Below are 8,986 nucleotides of genomic sequence, written 5' to 3'. Positions count from 1 at the left end.
TGTAGGAGAGCTTGGAGCATAGGGGAGTTTGGGTGGTAACAGAGCGTGGCGGTGTACGACATCTTGGGGGGGTGGGGGCAGGATTGCCTTGGGGTTAGAAAGCTTAGGGGTGGTATGAGAGCTTTGCGGGTAGGAGTGGTTGGGAGGGTAGGAGTGCTTTGGCGGATGGAGAGCCTTGGCGGGTATGAGAGCGTGGCTGGATAGGAGAGATTGGACGCTAGGAGAGCTTGGGAGGTAGTAGCATTTGCGGGGTGGGAGAGCTTGTGGAGTAGGAGAGCTTGGGGAGGTAGGAGAGCTTGGGGGTGGTGGAGAGCTTGGGGCGAGAACAACAGCTTGCGGTGTAGGAGAGCTTGCGGGGTACGAGAGCTTGGGCTGCTTAGCAGACCTTGTGGGGATAGGCGATCTTGCGGGTGTAGGAGAGCTTGCGGGGTAGGAGAATTTAGGGTGGAGGAGAGCTTCGGTGGGTAGGAGAGCTTGGGGGGTGAGAAGAGTTTAGGGGTAGCAGGAGAGCTTGGCGGGAAGGTGAGGTTGGTCGGTAGCAGAGCTTGGGTGGATCGGATATCTTGGGCGGGTAGGAGAGTTTGGGCAGTTGGAGAAATTGTGCGGGGGTTGGAGATCTTGGGGGAAAAGGAGAGCTTGGGTGAGTGGGAGAGACTAGGGGTATTGTCGAGCTTGCGGGGGGTAGGAGAGCATTGGGGTAGGAGAGCTTGCGGGGTAGGAGAGTTTAGGGGAGTAGGAGAGCTTGGGGGTAGGAGCGGTTCTGGGGTAGGAGAACTTGCGGTGGCAGGAGAGGTTGGCGGGGGTAGGAGTGTTTGGGCGGTAGGAGAGTTTGAGCGCATATGAGAGCTTGCGGTGGTACGGGAGCTTGGACGGGTAGGAGAGCTTGGCGGGGTAGGAGAGCTTGGAGGGTAGGGGAGCTTGAAGAGTAGGAGAGCTTGGGGGCCAGGAGGGATTGGGGGGTAGTAGGGCTTGGGGAGGGTTGGAGAGATTTATGGGGTAGGAGAGCTTGGGGGAAGGAGAGGTTGTGAGTAGGAGAGCTTGGGGGGTACGAGAGCTTTGCGGGTTCGGAGAGCTTGAATCGTAGGAGAGCTTGACCGGGTATCAGACTTGCGGGTGGAAGGAGAATTTTCGGGTGAAGAGGAGCTTGGGGGTAAGGAGAGCTTGGGGCAAAGGAGTGCTTGTGGGGTAACAGATCTTGGGGCGGGGATAGGAGAGCTTGGTGGGTAGGAGAGCTTGTCGTGTAGGAGAGCTAGTGGGGGAAGGATAGATTTAGGGTTGGAGAGCGTGGTGGGTTGGAGAGCTTGGGGTAGGAGTGCTTGAGGGAAAGTGGAGCTTGAGGATGGGTAGGAAAGCTTGGGGGCGTAGGAGAGCTTGGGTGGCAGGAGAGCTTGGGGGGGGGTAGGACAATTTGGGGTGTAGGAGAGCTTGTGGGGTAGAAGCGATTGGAAGTGGTTGGAGATCTTGGGTAGTAGTAGCGCCTGGAGGGAGTATAAGAGCTTGGGGTCTTGGAGAGCTTGCGGTGGTCGGAGAGCTTGGGCGGGTAGGAGAGCTGGCTGTGTAGGAGTGCTTGAGGGCAGGAGAGCTTGGGGGTGTAGGAGAGCTAAGGGGATAGGAAAGCTTGGGGGGGTAGAGGAGCTCGGCGTGGGGGAAGAGATCTTGGCAGGTATGAGCGCTTGGTAGGGGTTGGAGAGATTGGGCTCATGGAGAGCTTGTGGGCGTAGAATTTTGGGGTATAGTCGAGCTTGGGTGCACGTAGGAGAGATTGGGTGGTAGGATTGCTTGTGTCTAGGAGTCTTGCGGGTGTAGCAGAGAATGGGGGCTCGGAGAGCTTAGGGGGTCAGAGATCTTGGAGGGGTAGGAGAGCTTGGGGGGCGGTAGGAGAGCTTGGACTAGTAGGTGAGCATGTGGGGTTGGAGAACTTGGGGGTTAGGAGAGCTTTTGGGGGTAGACCTGCTAGATGGGTTGGACAGCTTGGGGTAGGAGTGGTTGGGCGGAAGGAGAGCATGAGCGCGTATGAGAGCTTGGGTGGGTAGGACAGCTCGGGCGGTAGGAGAGCTGGGGATTTAGTAGGGTTGGGGGGGTTTGGAGAGCTTGCGGGGTAGGAGAGCTTGCGGGGTAGGAGAGCTTGAGAGGGAAGAGGTCCTTGGAGGGTAGGAGATCTAGGTGGGTAAGCAAAGCTTGCGGGTGCGTAGAAGTGCTTGCGGTTGAAGGAGAGTTGGATGGTCGGAGAGCATGGGCGGGTAGGAGAGCGTAGGTGTGCAGGAGAGCTTGGGTGGGTAGGACACTTCGGGTGTGTAGGAGATCACGGCGGGGTAGGAGAGCTTGGGGGTTGTGCAGGAGAGCTTTGTGGGTCGGAGAGCTTGGGGGGTAGGATAGCTTTGTGGTGGGAGTAGGAGAGATTGCTGGTTAGGATAGTTTGGGGGGGCAAGAGAGCTTGGGGACATAAGAGCTTGTGGCGGTAGGAGAGCTTGGGTGGTTAGGAGAGATTGGGGGAGGTAGAAGATCTTGGAGGGGTAGGAGAGCTTGGGGTGTAAGAGAGCATGGGGATGAGTAGTGCGTGGGCGGGTAGTAGAGCTTGATGGGTTGGAGAGCTTGGGGGTTTGTGAGCTTGCGGTGTAGGAGAGCTTGTGAGTTAGGAGAGCGTGGCGGGTAGGGGATCCTTGGTGGTGTAGGAAAGCATGGGGGTTAGAAGTGTTTGAGGATTAGGAGAGCTTTGGGGGTAGGAGAGCTTTGGGGACTGGAGAGCTTGGTGGGTAGGAGAGCTTGTGCAGTTAGGAGACCCTGGGCGGGTAGGAGAGCTTGTGGGTTAGGAGAGCTGGGGTAGCACGAGAGCTTGCGGGCGTAGGAGTTGTTGCAGGGGTGTAGGATAGCTTTGGCTGGCAGGAAAGCTTGGGTTGTAGGAGAGCTTGCAGGGGGTAGGAGAGCTTGTGGGGGTTGGAGAGCTTGGGGATTGGGGATAGGAGAACATTTGTGGTGCAGGAGAGCTTTGGGTGGTTGAAGAGCTTGTGGGGGTAGGTGTGCTCAGGGGGCTACGAGAGCTTGGAGGTAGGATAGCTTGGGCGGTGAGGGTAGGAGAGTTTGCGAGTTAGGAGTGTTGGGGGGCAGGAGAGCTTGAGGGGCATGAGAGCTTGAGGCGGTAAGAGTGCTTGCTGGGGTAGGAGAGATTGGGAGAGGTTGGAGAGCTTGGGGGGAAGGAGAGCATGGTTGCGTAGAAGAACTTGGGCGGGTAGGAGAGCTTGGGGGTTTGGAGCGCAGCTTTTGCAGGAGCGCTTGCGGGTGTGGGAGTTGTTGCGGAGGTGTTGGATAACTTTGTGTGGTAGAAACGCTTGGGGTGTAGAAGAGCTTGCTGGGCGGTTGGAGAGCTTGGCGGGAAAGGAGAGCTTGGGTGGTGTCGGAGAGCTTGGGTGGTGTTGGAGATTTTGCAGCGTAGGAGAGCTTAGCGGGTAGGTGAGTTTGAGGGAGTAGGAATGCTTGGAGTGTAGGACAGCCTGAGGCGTCGGAGAGATTGGCGGTAGGAGTGCTTGGGGGTTAGGATAGCTTGGGGATGGGGTAGGAGATATTTGGAGGTTTGAGAACTTGGGGTGATAGGAGAGCGTGTGTGATAGGAGAGCTTGGTGGGGTAGAATAGCTGTGGCGGTAGCATAGGTGGGGAAGTAGGGGAGCAGGGGCACTGGCTGAGCTTGTGAGATAGGTGAATTTGCGGGGTAAGAGAGCTTGGGAGTTAGGAGAGCTTTGGTGGGTAGGACAGCTTGGGGGGATTGAGACCTTGGGGCCGTGGTAGATCTTGGAGGGTTGGGAGAGCTTGGTGGGTTGAAGAACTTGACGGGGCAGGAGAGCTTTGTGGGGGTCGGTGAGCGTGGGGGTGGGTAAGAGTGCTTTGTTGGGTAGGAGAGCTTGGGGGTTTTGAGAGCTTGGGGCGGTGGGAGAGTTTGGCGGGATAGTAGAGCTGGGTGGGTAAGAGAACTTGAGGGAGAGGAGAGCTTGGGGGTGAGGTTGGAGAAATTGCGGCGGTTGGAGAGCTTGGGGTGGTTGGAGATTTGTCGGGTAGGAGAGCTTGGGGACGGGTTAGGAGAGCTTTGATGGTGTTAGAGAGCTTGGGGTGGTAAGAGTGCATGGATGGGGTAGAAGTGATTTGCGGTTTTAGGAGAGCATTGGGGATAGGAGAGATTGGTGGGGTAGGACAGCTGGGGAAGTGGGAGGGTTGGGGGGGCTGGAGAGCTTGGGTTAGGAGAGCTTTGGGGGTAGGAGAGATTGAGAAGGAAGAGGGGCTTGGAGGGTAGGAGAGCTTCGGGGGTGCAGGAGAATTTGGGGGGGATGAGAGATTGGGGAAGTAGGTGAGCTTTAGTGGTAGGAGAGATAGTTGGGGTAGGAGAGCTTGGCGGTTCGGAGTGCTTGTGGGTAGTAGAGCTTGTGGGGTAGGAGAGCTTGGGGAGGGGGTTAGGAGAGCTTTGACGGTGTAGGAGAGCTTGGGGTGATAGGAGATCATGGCGGGATGGAGAGCTTGGGTGTGGGTAGAAGAGCTTGTGGGGGAAGAGGCGCTTGGCATGTAGGAGAGAATGGGTGCGTAGGAGAGCTTGGGGGTTGAGGAGAGCTTGGTGGGTAGGAGAGAATGGCGGGTAGGAGAGCTTTTGGGGAAGGAGAGATGTGGTGGTAGGGTTCCTGGCGGGGTAGGAGAGCTTGGTAGGTAGGAGAACTTGGCGGGCAGAAGAGCTTGGTGGGGAGGGGAGCTTTAGCGGTAGGAGAGCTTAGGGGAGTAGGAGGGCTTGCGGGGGATGAGAGATTGGGGCGGTACGAGAGCATGTGGGGTAGGAGAGACTGTGGGCGTAGGAGAGCTTGCGGGGTAGGAGAGCTTGGTGGGGTTCTCAGAGATTGCTGGTTAGTAGAGCTTGAGGGTAGGTGAGCTTGTGGGCGTAGGAAGCATGGGGTTGCGGAGAGCTTGGACGTTATCAGAGTTTGGGAATAGATGAGCTTGCGGGGAAGGAGAGCTTGGGGGAGGAGAGCTTGCGGGGTAGGAGAGCTTTCTGGGTCGGAGTGCTTGGGGTTTAGGAGAGCTTGTCGGGGTAGGAGAGCTTCCTGGGAGGGCGCTAGGAGAGCTTCACAGGGTAGAAGAGCTTGCGGGTGTAGGAAATGTTGCGCGGAGCAGAAGAGCTTGCCGGGTGTAGGAGAGCTTGTGTGGGTCGGGGTGCTTGGAGGGGTAGGAGTGCTTGTGGTGGTAGGAGAGATTGAGTGGATAGGAGAGCTTGCGGGGTTAAGAGAGCTTTGGGGCGTCGGAGAGCTTTGGGTGTGTAGGCGAGCTTGAGGTGGTAGGAGAGGTTGTGGGGTATGAAAGCTTGGCATGGTAGGAGAGGTTGGGCGGGTAGTTGAGCTCGGGTGTTGGAGAGCTTGGGGGGGAGCAGGACAGCTTGGGCGGTAGTAGAGCTTGGGGCGGTACGAGAGCTTGCTGAATATTAGACCATGCGGGGGTAGGCGACCTTGCGTGTGGGTTGGAGAGCTTGGGCCTGTAAGCGAGCTAGCGGGGCGTGAGACCTTGGCGTTTGTGAGATCTTCGGGGTAGGAGAGCTGGGGCGGTAGGAGAGCTTGGGAGGTAGCAGAGCTTGGTGGTTGAGAGAGCTTTGGGTGTAGGAGAGCTTGGGGGGTAGGAGTTTTTGAAGGTTAGGAGAGCTTGGGGAGTTGGAGAGCTTGGAGGGGTTACGAGAACTTGGAGGCGTCGGAGAGCTTGGCGGTAGCAGTGCTTGCGGGGTAGTAGAGCTTGGGTGTAGGGGAGTTTGTGGACTAGGAGAGCTTGTGGGTGGGTAGGAGAGCTTGGGGTGTAGGAGAGCTTGGGTTATAGGAGAGCTTGAGCGGGTCGGAGAGCTTGAGAGGGTAGGAGAGCTTGGCAGGGTAGGAGAGCTTGTGTTTAGGCGAGTTTGGGGGCTAGGAGAGCTAGCGGGTTTGCAGAGGCTGGCGGGTAGGAGAGCTTGGGTGGGGTAGGAGAGCATGGGGATTAGCAGAGCTTGGGGTTAGGATAGCTTGGGCATGTAGAAGAGTTTATTGGATAGGAGAGGTTCGGCATGTAGGAGAGCTTGGAGCGTAGGGGAGTTTGGGTGGTAGCAGAGCTTGGCGGTGTAGGAGATCTTGGGGCGGGGGCAGGATTGCCTTGGGGGTTAGAAGAGCTTAGGGGTGGCACGAGAGCTTGGCGGGTAGGAGTGGTTGGGAGGGTAGGAGAGCTTTGGCGAATGAAGATGTTGGGCTGGTATGAGTGCTTGGCTGGATAGGAGCGCTTGGAGTGTAGAAGATCTTGGAGGGTAAGAGAGCTTGGGAGGTAGGAGCGCGTGCGTGGTGGGAGAGCTTGTGGAGTAGGAGAGCTTGGGGAGGTAGGAGAGCTTGGGGGTGGTGGAGAGCTTGGGGGGAGAACAAGAGCCTGGGGGGTACGAGAGCTTGCGGAGTACGACAGCTGGTGGGATAGGATAAATTGGGACGTAGGGGAACTTGGTGGGGGTAGGAGTGCATGCGAGGGAGGAGAGCTTGGGGAGTAGGAGAGCTTGATGGTTAGGAGAGGTTGGGCTTGTGCAATAGTTTTGCGGGTGTAAGAGAGCTTGCGGGAGTAGGAGAACTTACGGGGGTAGGAGACCTTGGGGGGATAGGAGATCTTGCGGGTATAGGAGAGCTTGCGGGATAAGGGATTTTGGGGTGTAGGAGAACTTGTTGGACAGGAGAGCTTGGGAGTGAGAAGATCTTAGGAGTGGTAGGAGAGCTTGGCGGGTAGGAGAGGTTGGTGGGTAGGAGAGCTTGCAGAGTAGGAGAGTTAGCGGGGTGGGAGAAGTTGTGGGGTAGGAGAGCTTGGGGTGGTAGGAAAGTTTGGCTGGCATAGGAGAGCTTGCTGGGGTCGGAGATCTTAGTGGGGTAGGAGACCTTGGGGGGATAGGAGATCTAGCGGGTGTAGGAGAGCTTATGCGGTAGGAGAGTTTGGATTTTGGAGAGCTTCGGTGGGTAGGAGAGCTGGGGGGTGAGCAGACCTTGGTGGTTAGGAGAGTCTGGGGTGGTAGGATAGTTTGGGTGGCATAGGAGATCTTGGGGAGGTAGGAGAGCTTGCGGGGGTAGGAGAGCTGGTGTGGTAGGGGAGCTTGGGCGCTAGGAGAGCTTGCGGTGGTAGGAGAGCTTGCGGTGGGCAGGAGAGCTTGTCTGGCATAGGAGATCTTGGGGGGGGGTACGAGAGCTTCGTGGGGGTAGGAAACCTTGGGGGGATAGGAGATCTAGCGGGTGCAGGAGAGCTTATGGGGTAGGAGAGTTTAGGGTGTAGGAGAGCTTGCGGAGTAGGAGAGCTTGCAGGGTGGGAGAGCTTGCGGGTGGTGGAGAACTTGGGGGGAGTAGGAGAGCTTGCGGGGTAGGAGAGCTTGCGGTGATTGGAGAGCTTGGGGTGGGCAGGAGAGCTTGTGGGGTTACGAGAGCGTGGGTGGGGGGAGGGGTAGGACAGCTTGCGGGAGTAAGAAAGCTTGGGGGTGGAAGATCTTCTGTGTTGGAGAGCTTGGCGGGTTAGGTGAGATTGGGGGCTCGGAGAGCCTGGGGAGCAGGAGAGCTTGTAGGGGTCGGAGTGATTGAGGGAAGGACAGCTTGAGGGTAGGAGATCTTTGGGAGGTAGGAGAGCTTGGTGGGCGTGTCGGAGAGCTTGGGGGTGTCGGATAGCTTGCGGGGGAAGTAGTGTTTTGGGTGGTAGGAGAGCTTGGGTTGCAGGAGGGCTTAGCTGGATAGCTGAGCTTGGGGGGCAGGATAACACCCGGTGCATCTATCACCCCACGGGCCTCTAGTCATCTATTCATCATCATCATCGGCAGTCCCTGGTATCGAGGATGATTTGCTTCCGTGCGAAAAAAGTGATGAATTCACAGGTGTTTCAATGAAGGATTTATAATTCCAGGGCCCGAAATATATCTTGAACAATGAAATTTGCCTGTGCAGGATTTGTTTAACGTGGGGTGGCCCTTGCACACCGGCCAACACACGGGCAAGACAGAGCTACGTCTTGGCCCAGTCGCACGGATTAACCAAGATGACTGGAGACCAGCTCTGCTGCACGGACCGAGTGCGCACACATATCGCAATATGGGTTGCCCCGTGCTGCCTCTGGGCCCTCGCCTCTTCTGGGCCCCAGATTCCTCTATTAATAAAGCCCAGGATAGCACGTACTTTTTTAACAGCCTGCTTAAATTGTCCGGTTGCCTTCAAAGACGTGTGTGCTTACAAAACCAGGAACTCTCTGTTCCTGAACACATTGTAAAACGTTATTACATTGCCTCGCCTCATTGTTCCTAACAAAACTGGTTAGCGTGTGCTGCCTCTTTATGTGAACAGAAATGGATTGGATTTTATTAGGAGCTCTGCTGGATTGTCGCCTAAACACTGGCCGAACCGGTCGGTGAAAGGATGGTTACCAACCTTGGTGGCAAATCCCACCCCGCTTAATAAGGTGTCGAGCCTCCAGCCTTACAAGTTTGGGAAGAGGGGATGTAGGGACTCTTTCGGGCTGGGAATCCCTGTTTCCATGACTCATTAGCGAGCTGGCAGAACACCAGAGGTCAGCACGCCCAGTGAGATGAAGCAGGCACGCCTGCAGTCAAGTATTGAAAGATGGAGTTGGACCGCATAATTGGGGCCCACACTATGAAGAGGTCAGAACCTCTTAATTATGGGCCCAAGCGAGGCAACATATGGGGAGTGGACTGGGTGTGGTCTGCTTAGTCACCAACCCAGTAGGAGCCAAGTGCAAGAATTTGAGCAAACATGCTCCTGTCGTGGTGTTGATGCCCGATAGTTCCATGTAAATGAGGTGGCCTCCTATTCACCTCTCCAATTCTGGCTGCATCGAAAGCCACACCTGCCAGGATATTTGCCACAAAACAGTTGCTATCAGTACATCGAGGTGACAGTGTTTCCACCCCTCACGCTGCGTCTCTCAGTAACGAAGGTCGAGTTAGCAAGTAGTTTTGTGTCAGGACACATGTCCACAATA

This window comes from Pristiophorus japonicus, chromosome 25, assembly GCF_044704955.1.
Source record: "Pristiophorus japonicus isolate sPriJap1 chromosome 25, sPriJap1.hap1, whole genome shotgun sequence".
NCBI classification, from domain to species: domain Eukaryota; kingdom Metazoa; phylum Chordata; class Chondrichthyes; family Pristiophoridae; genus Pristiophorus; species Pristiophorus japonicus.
This window is presented reverse-complemented; position numbering follows the sequence as displayed.